General features: G+C 39.4%; 1 pseudogene; it reads right to left on the bottom strand.

The window, feature by feature from the left end:
• Positions 1 to 12,533, bottom strand: part of LOC105294513 — a 42,961-nt pseudogene that overhangs the window by 28,552 nt on the left and 1,876 nt on the right.

A 12,533-nucleotide genomic window follows, 5' to 3' on the forward strand; every position in this document is an offset into this window, starting at 1 on the left:
CAAATAATGGATGTGGGCAAGGTTTGCAGTGGGAGAAGGGAAGCTAAAGGAACTTGAGATTGGTGCTCTTTGGGGCTGATTGATGCTACTATTATACTAACTTCTATTATTGAATATAGTTAGTGTTTATGTTTTATTCGTTTCTACTGTGAAGGCTTATAAGTACCAAAAGGGATGCTCATGATAGGAAAAGAGCCACATATAGAGAAGTGCTTCTACCTTAGCCATGTATAGGGAAGGCCCCATTATCCCAGTGATCACATTCTGCTCAAGTCTCCGTGGCATGTGCTTTGCTGAGCAGAACCTGCGGTGAGAGGTGGCAGCCTCCCAGAAGTGCCTCTTGGTGTCTTAAACTCGTTGTCTTTCTCATACAACTTCCAGGGACATCACTTTTGAAAAGCAGCTTGCTATTTGCTATTGGCTTGCTACTGAACTCTTGTTAAAACTCAATGTCTGATCTGTGGAGACTTGTGACTCTTGTGCTTGATAGTGCCATTGTTGTGGGAAAACTGGACTCAGTGACTAACAAGTAGGGGAGAAATCAACAAGTCTCACTTTTCAAATGGAAATAGCACACTGAAGAAAACAACTGGCCCAACCACAGGAGCATCTGTCTTTACGTGAAAAATGGCAGCTATTTCTTTTCAAAGACTTTAACCCCAACTCTGCAAGTTGAAAAATCTGCTAAGTCACTGGAGTCTTCAGTCAGTTGCCCTAAACACCTTGACCTGTTGCACTGATGGTTCAGACACACAGAAACCACATAGGGTCCTCCGGGCTGTTGTGGCTGTTCAACTCAGCAATAGCCACGTAGAACCGAGAATGAACAATTTTTGTTGTGTGTGCAGAAAGCAAGGCTGTTCTCATAGTTCTAGCCAGTACTCACTACCTTTGATAAACTTTTTATCTTTTGACTGACTCTTGGGTTGTTAGACTTATCCCTTTGATTTAACACTTTGAAACTACAGATCATATATGAAAAGGGGGATTTCTTTGGGATTGTAACCGGTGGAAACAAACTGTGGCTGCCGGTAGGAACTTTGTGTCGTTCTTGTAGATGTCTACAGTAAGGGCTTGTTGCCTGAGGAGACCAACTGACATCCAGCTACTGATCAAGCCTGCGTGTCCAGATAACATCCTTGTTACCTAGATCCATCATCATACTGGACAGCACAACACATAAACCATCATACTCTGGCTATGTATAAAGCATTTTATGTGTCCGACCCAAGGTTACCACTGCCTGCCAGATTTGCAAGCCCATCAGAAGTTGCCTTGCCTTATTCATGGTAAAGAAAGTCACAGTTCGTAGGGCATTGCTCCTGCACAGCCCTGGAAGATGGTCTTAGAAATTATCTGTGTCATGTGTTTGGCTCTCCAGACTACTCACAGTCTGACCATGTACAGTTTTTATTACAAAGCTACTCAACAGTAGACTGATAGTTAAGGTATTTGATGCTCCCCACCATTCATAGGCTTCTGGTACTGGTAATAATTGATAAACTCAGTAAGATTTCTGACTCTGACTCCTTCGCCTCCTTCTGATGTACACAGCTTAGTAAGGCAGCTTGGTCACTGGATGCAGTTGTCCCTCCTGGATAATGACCATGAGGAGGGGAGAAAGTTGCTGTGACATGATAAAAACATATATTTGGTCTTCAGATACGAGGGAGAGGAGCATCTATTTTTATTCATAATTAGCCCCTACCAACCAGACCTAAATTTATGCTAATGAGATCATCTTGGAGGAAGGGGCTGGTTGCCAGAGGAACCATCACCGTATGGTTATAGGTTGGAACCCTCAGCCCTGTCCCTGATCTGTAGGGATGAGAGAGGAGGTGGAGACAGACTTACTCACCAATGACCAAGGAGTTAAAGCTCTGTAATGAAGCCTCCTAAGAACTGCAACTAAAGAGGTTTGGGGTGCTTCCAGGTTGGTGAACACAGCAAGGTGCCAGAAAGGTGACCTGACCGGGGAAGGCACAAAAGCTCTGCACCCTTCCCCACATACCTTGCCCTATACAACTCTTTCCTTTAGCTCTTCCTGAGTGGTATCCTCTATAAGAAACCAATAATTTTAAGGACAACACTTTCTTGAGTTCTGTGAGCCATTCTAGCACATTATCGAATGCAAGGAGAGGGTTGCAAAACCCCTGATTTATAGCCAGTCAGTGGAAGGACGGATGACAATCTGGGACTTGCAGTTGGCATCTGAAGTGAGAGGCATCATGAGAGACTGTGCCCTTAACCTGTGGTGTCTGTGGTAACTTTGGGTTGTTAGTATGAGAATTGTTTAATTTGAGAAAAAGAATTCCACACATTTGGTGTCAGAAGTGAAGAGTTGGATTGTGTACATGTAGACAGAAACAGGCCTTTTTTTTAGTTATGTAGGTATATTTTGAAGATTTGGAATTCTACCCTGACCATTCCTGGGCATGGTGATTCTTTCTCCTAACATTGTCAGGCTCAGGGTTCACTGGTTGGATTACTCTGTGGCTGGCAGCCACCCAAAAGTGGGCATCGGACTTTAGGCCATTCTGGTTCCTCCACCCAAGTTATCATGCACTCTCATAGTTGTAGGTCATAAGGACAATGAATAGTTGAGTACACTGCTTGTGTGTGGGATATGATGACTTGAAGTTTTATTTAGATGCCATTGTCCGTTCTGCACCTGACCCTTCCAAAAGAATGTTCTGGATGTAAGTTGGAAATAGTAGGAAAAATGGTGAAGCTACAGCTATTAGAATAATTGAAATTTTCTAGTGGTGGAGCAAGAGCAATATTGTTGGCTCCTGGGGAGGGAATGTCCAATCACACCAGTGTCTGGCCCTACAAGGTGTCCAGGACAGCCTCCATTCACTGGCCAAGACCGTTGTGGATTTAGCCTTGACTCTGTCCTCGTGGGGCGAGGTGAAGTCTATGCCATCACTAATACATCCTAGAGTACCTAGATGAAAATGTCAATCAAATGGAAAGGTCATTACTAAAACATAAAGGGAAAGCCACTTGGTTTTTTCAGATAGACTCTGGTGATTTATGGGATTTGTTTAGCTGATTGGTTGCAGGCCCCTGAGGGGGCACGGTTGGGATCAATACTATCAAGTGGCCTCCTCCTGCTGCTTGGAGTCCCTTTGATAATTAAATATTGTCTGATTCAAATTGATGGATTTTGTCTCAGCTTTTGTTGGTCAGAATAATAGAAGTGGCTTAGGGATTGGTGTGCTTGTAGAAAAAAAGAGTCAATAGTGAAAGTGGCATAGAAATGAGGGGCGATATTGCTGGGGAGACATTTTAAGAAGGTCTCATGTTTCTGAATGACATGCAGAGTGAGCACCGACAGCCCTTTGCTCTGGACTACCTTTCCAAGGTGTTTACATAGTGAATAGCTTCAAAAGAAAGAGATAATGTCTCCCTATGCATTCTGCCCATTATAAGTGATTCCGATTTCTAATTTCCTGGGTTTTCTTTTGCGGTGCAGCCCACTGCACGTGCAGGTGTTACCTGGTCATCTTTGCACTGACCTGTGGCATTGAGGCTTGTGGGACTAGTGCAGAAATTCTCACTCTGGCTACAACCATTACTGTGAGTGATAAGCTGTCTTCTGTCTTTGACCCAGGAGTCTCCTACCAATATTTTGGTTTTCTACTGATATCTATGTCATCTTGGCTGGTTAACTTGCTATCTTATAAATACCTTAAAGTCTCATACCCTTCACAGTTCTTGACACAGGATTGTACAACGCAGTGTGAAATTAAACCACATATTTAGAGCTAATATTTTAAGTCTACACACACACAGGACTAATGTCCAAATTATATAAGTAACTACAAATTAATAAATAAATGACAAACTACTGAAAGAAAAATACACCGGACATAAAGAGTTAAATCAACAGTAGTATAAATCAGATTGTAAAAGAAAACTTTCTAAAGGTGCTCAGAATTACATGTTATTAGGGTAAATGCAAGTTAAAACCACAATGAGATTCCATTTACATCTATAAGATTGGTCAAAACCTAAGAAGTTTTATGAGAATTTAAGGGAAATGGGATCCATTACATATTGCATGTGGGAGTGTAAATTTATAGAAATGCTTTAAAGAGTGTTTTGAAGCCTAACGAGGCCTGGTTTAGCAGCATCAAATTTTCTTTTTCCCTCCTTCTTCCCTCGCTTCTTACCTTCCTCCCACTAACTCTTCCTCCCTCCGTCCCTGTCAGAGATGATATATGTTATGTCAAAGAGAAATAATTGTTCAGGTTGTAACAAACGTACATAGGGGTTTATATGATTCTATAAAATTTTGATTGGTTCTATAGAAATTCTTTTTGAAATAAATAATTTATTTTGTAGTTAAGTTCCCAGTTTCACCAAGAGGAGTATATTTAACCCATTATATATTTGAAAGATAAGGTAGTTGTATCATTTCAAATTATTTAATTCATGCTTATAAAATTGATCCATGTTAAACTGTATAATAAGATTCAGCTTTTGAGGCTAAAACTACATCTACCCTGTGACTTCTAAACTGAAGTGAAGATAGAGCAAAAGACACAATTCCTTTCCTGGTGCTACATGACGATTCTTCTGCTAAAGTAGATAAGTAAATTGTATAGCTCGCACTTTCTAGGTGTGTTGATATTTCAAGATCAGTATTTTCAACCATGGAGCTGAGAGGTGATGGGGATGAGGACAAGATGCATCTGAAGAGTGAAACTGAACTCTACATACTTCACAGCTCTTTGCTGATCACCAACTCTAGTCGTCTACTGGAGCTGCCATAACAATGCCACAGACTGGGTGGTTTAAAGGACAGAAATTTATTTCTCACAGTCTGTAGTCTAGAAGTCCAAGATGAAGGAACCAGCAAGGCTGGTTTCTACTGAAGCCTCTCATCCTAGCATACGGTTGGCTGTCTTCTTGTGTCCTTACCTGGCCTTTCCTCTGTTCATGTACCCCTGGTACCTCTCTCTTCCTCTTCTTATAAGGACACCTGTATTATTGGATTAGGGCCCCACCCTTATGACTTAATTAACCTGATGCATCTCTTTAAGCACCGTATCTCCAAACAGTCACATTGGAGGTTAGGGCATCTACATATAAGTTTTGAGGGGACACAGTTCAGCCACTAGGTAACAACAGTTATGTGCCTGCACCTCTTCTAAGTGCTGGGGTGACATAAGTGAACAAAACAAAGATTTCTCCCCTTCTGAGGGTTCTGTTTTAGAGGGAGGTGGCAAACTAAATATTAATCATAATATGTAACTATGTGATATGTTAGAAGGTAGTAAGAGTTATGGCGAAAAACACAAGAGCAGGTGAGAGATGTGACACACTAACACAGGCTTTGGGGCAGGTGATGTTTTAAATAGAGCAGTCAGCTCAGGTCCTCTTGAGTAGCTGACACTGAGTAAAGCCTTGAAGGATGTGAGGGAATTAGCAGTACAGACATTTGCCCTTGTTAAATCTGGCGTTTATTCAGTTGAGAACAACAAGCATTACAGAGAAGCTTCAGAAGACTTGATTAAGAGTCAGATAACCTTGGTTCACATTGCGTACATGTCAGCCTCTACACTAATTATATAACCAACACCATGGGGTGAGTGAAGTCCAGAGGCCAGGTGTTTCAGAGTGGATCACCCCGTTTTAAATGAAAACTTGGAAAACAAATTGCTTCAATGCTGAATTTGAACTCCTTCAGGAATCATTGATCACCACACTTAATCAGGTATGGACGGTCCCTCTCCCTAGCCTCAGAGGCATTTCATTGTTCCCTTGCTTCCATTACACAGTCAACAGAATAGACTTTCTTTGGTGTGGAAGATCTGGGGTGACCTCATTGATTATATTGATGGGCACGTCAATCAAAGGCATTCCAGAGGGCTTCTTGTTTGAGTCTAGGGATTAGTTTCTGCTTTGGATGAGGCAAAGTTGTGGATGGAATTCAGCAACTCCTCACTAATGTTAAATATCAAGTAATAAGTATGGAGCAGGCCTAGAATTGCACTTTACTCAGCAGCTAAGAAAACAATTCTGTCAAGTCTTGATTATCCATGTTAACAAAAATTAAAAATATCACAGACAGGGAAAGTAGCAGAAGGTACACCTGGTGAAACAGAAGTAATTCTGAAAGTGAGCAGCAGGGGAGGGCAGATACCCCTGCCTGAGGGTCAGGCAGACTCACCTGGGAGCCACTGGAGCAGGAAATGAGAGAAAAGGGAAATTTAAACAATTTATAAAAACTCACTTTATAAAGTGGATAATAAAAAAGATGTCCCCCTTTTTTAAAGAAAAAAGTAAATGGAGAATATAATTCCTGAGATTCCCTTATTCTATAAGTAAAGTGCTCTTCTGTGTCAGACCCTGGGCTGAGCTCTGGAGGGATAGCAGCAAATAACCCAGTCCCTGATTTTCTAGATGACAGTCCAGTCAGCAAGAGATAACAGAAAACCAACACAGCCCAGTGGGATAGCATCATGCATAAGAAGCTCTAGGAGCCCAGCAAGAAGCAGCTAGCCCAGAGCAGAAGGTGTGACATGTGGGAAAGGTTACCAGGAGCAGCCCAGAACTGACTGCTCGTAGGAGAAGTTGCTGTTAGCTGTGCCTTCACATTGTTATTCAACAAACATTAGTTAGGCAATCTCGGTTTACGAGACAGACATCTGTGCTAAACTCCAGGGATGAACAAGATGCATTCTAGCTTTCTAGGATTTAGGGTCTGGTACAGGGACACTGATGTAGAAAGCTCACTAATGTGTCATCAGGTACCGCGTGGCAGTTATGTAAGGGATGCGGTAGCAGCACAAGTCGGTTCCACTCTGCTTAGGGAGTAGTGGCATGGGAAAAAGGATCGCGTTCTCGGAAGCTGAGTGGGTGTGCGGCACGTGGAGTAAAAAATCGGGCTATTGATGGTAGATGAAACACTATGACTAAAGTGAGGGAGTGGGAATGGGTTCATTTGTAGGACTCGAAGTCGTTCTCTTTGGCTGCAGTTGAGGATGTGTGAAGAGGGAGGTGAGCAGAAACAGGGCAAGCAAGGCTTGTATGCCCTTGGCAGGCATTTGGATATATTCCACTGACATGGATATTTGTGAGCAAGAAGTAGGATAAACATGCAGGGATTAAAGTGGGAAAGTGGACATTTAGTTTGGAGTCATTTGGGCTACAGCATGGCCAGAACAGGGTGAGAAGTGACTGGGAGTAGCAGGGTTTCCCTGTCAGTCTGGGCCCCGAACGGTGAAGTCCTGAGTCCAGACTGTGAGTAGCAAGGTTTCCCTGTCAGTCCGGTCCCCAAACAATGAAGGCCTGAGTCCAGACTGTGCAAGGGAGGGAAAAAGAAATTTGAGAGGAAAAATAATTTGCAAGACTTGATGACTGACTATATGACAACACGTTTCAGAAGAAAGGCGCCCGCATGACGCCCTCTCCTCCAGTTGGGGCAGTTTAGTGTAGGAGCCACGCTTTCGCACATGGTGTGGATTACCTGGCAAAGTCAGAGTTTAGCAAACACTGAGATCTTAATGTACATAGCGGAAGGTGCTTCACCAGAGTATAAATTGTTTAATGGATTTTACATTCCTTGAGTGTAAGTACCGCACTCTTAATTCTTAATTGTTTTAATCTGTTTTAATATAATGTAAAAATTGATAAAATAATGTTTTAACCTAGATTAACCTAATGTATAGAAAGCAAAGATGTTTATAAGCCTTTTGGTTAAAAAAAAAATACTGAAAAATGATCTCTCTTATAGCAGTATGCATATTAAAACAATATTAGATTACTGATGCTATAACTTTTATAGTTTTTATATTCTCTTTCAAAAGAAAACTAGCACTGATGTTATAGGAACATAAGCGAACAGTTTCACCTTGATAAAAAAAAAAGCATAACTGGTTTCTTTTTATAGCCTAATTCCACTAATTTTACTAGTAGTTGGGGCTTTTGGATGATTAATTAATTCAAAAACAGAAAGCTATGCTTTATTTTATATATTATAATTGTTCAAAGATTGAGGCTTAGAAATGGAGTAAGTTTATATGGACTAACTGAACGGAGAAGAGTTCCATGATAGCGTTTCATTGACAATGCTCAGTGGACAAAGTAATTGCTATCTCAGGCCCTTTCGGCCTGAAAAGTTTTTGTTCTGAATCTGTGGTTTAAATGCATAATAAAAGAAAGGAATTTTTAATGATACTTGCTTGAAATTAGAAGGCAGTTACTTTAAAACATTAAGGATAATTTTGTTGCCTTAAACTTTTTAACTGCCATTCGTTTTTAATGGTCTCTGTAACTGCATGCTGTGAAAAGAAGAGCTGGTAGAGAATTCGCTTTGGTTGAGAGCGGCGTGAGGACCGCTGGAGAGTTACAGGACAAGGTCTTACTTTTTGACCCAGTGATCACTAGTTCTTTCTGCGCCTTCCCTAAAGCTTGTTACAGGGGATATTTCTGGTGTCGCGTTTTCAGCCTAATTGGACCAACCAGCAGTGTAAGGCTAGCAGATCTTTTATTTTATGAGGCCAAGTGATTTTTGAGAAAGGATTGGTGGAGTCACTGTGAGCCTGAACATACTTCACACGTAGATACCTTTGATGATATATCTTTCTCATATTCCTTGAAGCATGTTACTGACATAGGAACCTACCGTGATGTCTGAAATCTTTGTAATCTGTGAGACTAAAAAGAATAACAGTACTTATTCTCTGAGAGTGTTGTCATTTCTCAGGAATTTGCCCTGGAAATACAGAGGTCAAGGCAGAGAGACCTTACCCGGCCGTACATGCTCTGGTATGCCTCCGCAATCACCAGCCTTTGTGCATTACAGCGTTGAGTTAGAACGCTGATCAGCATGTCTTTGTCACAGCCTGTAAAAGAATAATAATTGAAGATCATTAAAGTTACTGCTCTGCAGTTAGGAAGAATCCATTAGCTAAAGTTCACAATCAGTGTGCAAGCTTTGTCCCTGACAGAGCTTTAAAGCAGTGAACACTTCAACAAGACGGAACATCACAGAGTAACGCTTGATGAAGCCTGCATTCTTCCTATCTCTAATTTTGGTGCTATCGCTACAGATTTTCTTTTTAAAAGATCCAATAAAAAAATGCAGGAGAGTAAAAAGTAATTTTTCTTCGATCATCTCTCCCACCAGAAAAGGCTTCCCTGAACTTCAAGCTGATTAGTGTTTAAATGGGCACAATATCTTTTTCATTTTGTGGTTGGAGATATGATTTACAGTGAACATGCCTAAAGACAAAGGTAACTGCTGTAGTTCAGAACTTCCGAAAGAAGAAAGAGAAGGAAACTATGAAAGTACAGGGATGTGCATCCTGCTGAGGGATGCTGTGAACCTCCCTTCATTTGTGTAGAACATGGTCTCTCTCTATCTCTCTCATAACAGAGGCTGTTTCTGTGCTGTGAGGCTTCTACTCCCTCATATACCAACTCACTGAACTGATGTAACATCTGAATGCACAACTAATTTAGATGAATTTAGCTGAAATTATAGTCACAGAGTGTTCACGAAGGCCTTAACATTTCCCTCAGCTTAACTAAAATTTAGACATTTCCTTGATTTTCATTTTCTGAGAGCATTTACTTTGGAAAAATGTATAATTGTAAATTTTTCTTGACTCATTTGAGGCATAAATCTTCTCTCTCAACCACTTGCCAGTTTTACAGCCGAAATGTCTTTCTCAAGGACTTGGAGCCATCCTTTAAAATATAATCATAGAGTCCTTTTCTCCCAGTCTTTGTTGGAGGGAGAAACCTAACTTCCACAAGTGCCAGTTAGCAGATACCTATGGCTAATCACAGTGATCGTGCCCCCGAATGCCAGCGTCCTCCAATACTTTTCCACCAGCACACCCCAATGCTTAAAAACTCTCCCACCTTTTGTTTCAGAGGAATAGAGTTCAGTCTGTCTCCTCTATTGCAAAAATCTTGATCCTTATTTGCAATAATACTGAATAAATTCTTCCTTGCTTGTTTAATATTTTGTGGTGCAAATTTTCTTTGACAAAAGGAAATATTTAATGGAAATGAGTTGAAAATGAAGCTGATCTTTTTTGCGGGGAAAGGTGGTGGTGGAATGAAAGCCTCAGGGCCACAGAAAAGCCTGGATGGAATCCGGTCCTCATTCCAGTGATTGAGGGCAAGTGGCTAGGATTTACATAGATGACTGTGCTAACGAAGAAACAAAAGGAAGAGCAGAGTGTTTTATGTAGGTGAGAAATGGTGTGAAAGCTGTAAAATGCAGAGAGGGAGAAATAGAATCAGCTCCAAAGACTGAACTTTATGGTTTGTGAGAAAAAAGGCAGCCTCCAGTAATAGGCACAGAGTAACATGATACCATGGGGCTAGTCTAGCCTGGTTAAAGCCTTGGACTCAAAGGACATTAAGGAGTTCCAGGGAGTCGGTTAGCTGTGTAATGGGCATTCCAAAACTAACATATTTTAATAATACATAGACGAGTTTTCAATTCTATCCATTGTTATTTTTACTATCATCACATTTGTGTAATTGTTAGTCTTCGTTTTTTTTTGTCGTCATTCTATTGAGATTATCCACAACCCACCTCTCTGAATTACTGTTTTTCAAAGTGTTCATAGCAATTCTTGCTCATTTATCCTTCCAGAGATATTTCAGAATACTTTTATATGAATCTCAAAATTAAAAAATTTTAAATTGTAATAACTATAATCTTAGGAATCAATTTAGAAGAGTTGTCTTTCTGTCGCTAACATGATATATTTGCTGAATTAGTCACGGTTTCTTTCCCTAAAAGATAGTAAAGATTTATAGAATTTTTGCAAATGACAGGAAACTTTATTTTGTTATTTATATTTGCCTTTCTGTTTATTTTTAAATTTTGTTTCTTAACACATAATTGCTTAAATAACTAATATTGAATTTTACATTTACCATATATTCAGAAAAATGATTGAACCTCATAATTTTAAATAACTTTTTTGTTGATTAGCTTAGATATTTAGATATATAATTATATTCTCTGTAAATAATAAATATTTTTATTTCTTCTTTAGAATCATTGCATGTTTTTCTCTTTCCCTATTGCATTAGGACAGAAATTTCTAGATAATTCTTAATTTTTAGTATAATGAACCATATATATTTTATAGTCTTTTATGATGTACTGTTGATTCCTGTTATTCATGGTAGTTTTCTGTAAAGCCACCATGAGCATTGAATTAGTAGATGCTGCACTATTGCTCTTGGGGAAAATATAGTGTTAGGTTTCTTTGACCTTCTGGTGACAACATTTTTGTCAACAGAAATGCCATTTACATTGTACATGTTTGTCAGTGTCTTTGTAAAACAAGCCAGTCTCATCAGCTTTGAAAATCCTCTCTTCTACATTTGCTTTTCCTGTATAAAACTTAGGAGGTATTTTTAAAGAATACCTTAAGGAAGTATTCTTCTGTAGCCCCCTGACCTGCAGGACTTGCCTCACCTGAAAGTTTAACAGTTTTTATGCTGTATCATCTTTTGAAACATGCAAGCCAGCCAGCACTACTTTCAAAAGAAAGCTGACCACTACATTCTTTTTCACGATTACTATCAGTTATCTCATGAATCACAGATTTATCTGCTCTTCTATAGCTTCGTAATATAGAATAGGTGTTGCTTTAGCATTTTCTAGACAGCTTCATGAATAAATCAATGAATTTTCTTTCTTTTTTCCCCCCCACTATTTCAATAATTAACAAAAATGAAAAAAGTAATCTACAGAAAGGGAGAAAATATTTACAAACCATACATTTGATAAAGAGTTAATATCTAAAATAGATAAGTATCTCATACAACTCAATAACAAAAAAACACAAATAATTAGAAAGTGGACAGAAGACCTGAATAGACATTTTTTTCAAAGAAGACAAAAATGGCCAACAAATACATGAAAAGTACTCAACATCAGTAATTATCAGAGAAATGAAAATCAATAGCACAATGAGAAATCACTTCACCAGCTAGAATGGCTGTTATCAAAAAGATAAGAGATGTGGAGAAAGGGAATTCTTGTGCACTGTTGGTGGGAATGTAAACTGGTATGGCCATTGTGGAAAATATTATAAAAGTTCCTTTAAAAATTAAAAAATAGAACTATCATATGATATAGCAATCCTACTTCTGGATATTTATCTCAATGAAATGAAATCACTGTCTTGTAGAGATACTGTACTCCATATTCAACAATATTCACATTAGCCAAGATATACAAATCACTTAGGTATCTATCAACAAATAAATGGATAAAGAAAATGTAAGATACACACGCAGTGGAATATTAGTCATAAAAAGGAAGGAAATCTGCTGTTTGTGACAACATGGATGAATCATAAAAGCATTAGCTAAATGAAATGAATCAGAGAAAGAGAAATGCTCTATGATTGTACTTATATTGTACTAAAAAAGCTGAACTCATAGAAACCACCAAGGGCTGGGGAGTAGAGGAAATAGGGAGACGTTGGTCAAAGGGTACAAACTTCCAGGTATAAGAGTAATAAGTTCTAGGGACCGAA

Source organism: Pteropus vampyrus, unplaced genomic scaffold, assembly GCF_000151845.1.
Source record: "Pteropus vampyrus isolate Shadow unplaced genomic scaffold, Pvam_2.0 Scaffold88, whole genome shotgun sequence".
In the NCBI taxonomy this organism is placed as follows: Eukaryota; Metazoa; Chordata; class Mammalia; order Chiroptera; family Pteropodidae; genus Pteropus; species Pteropus vampyrus.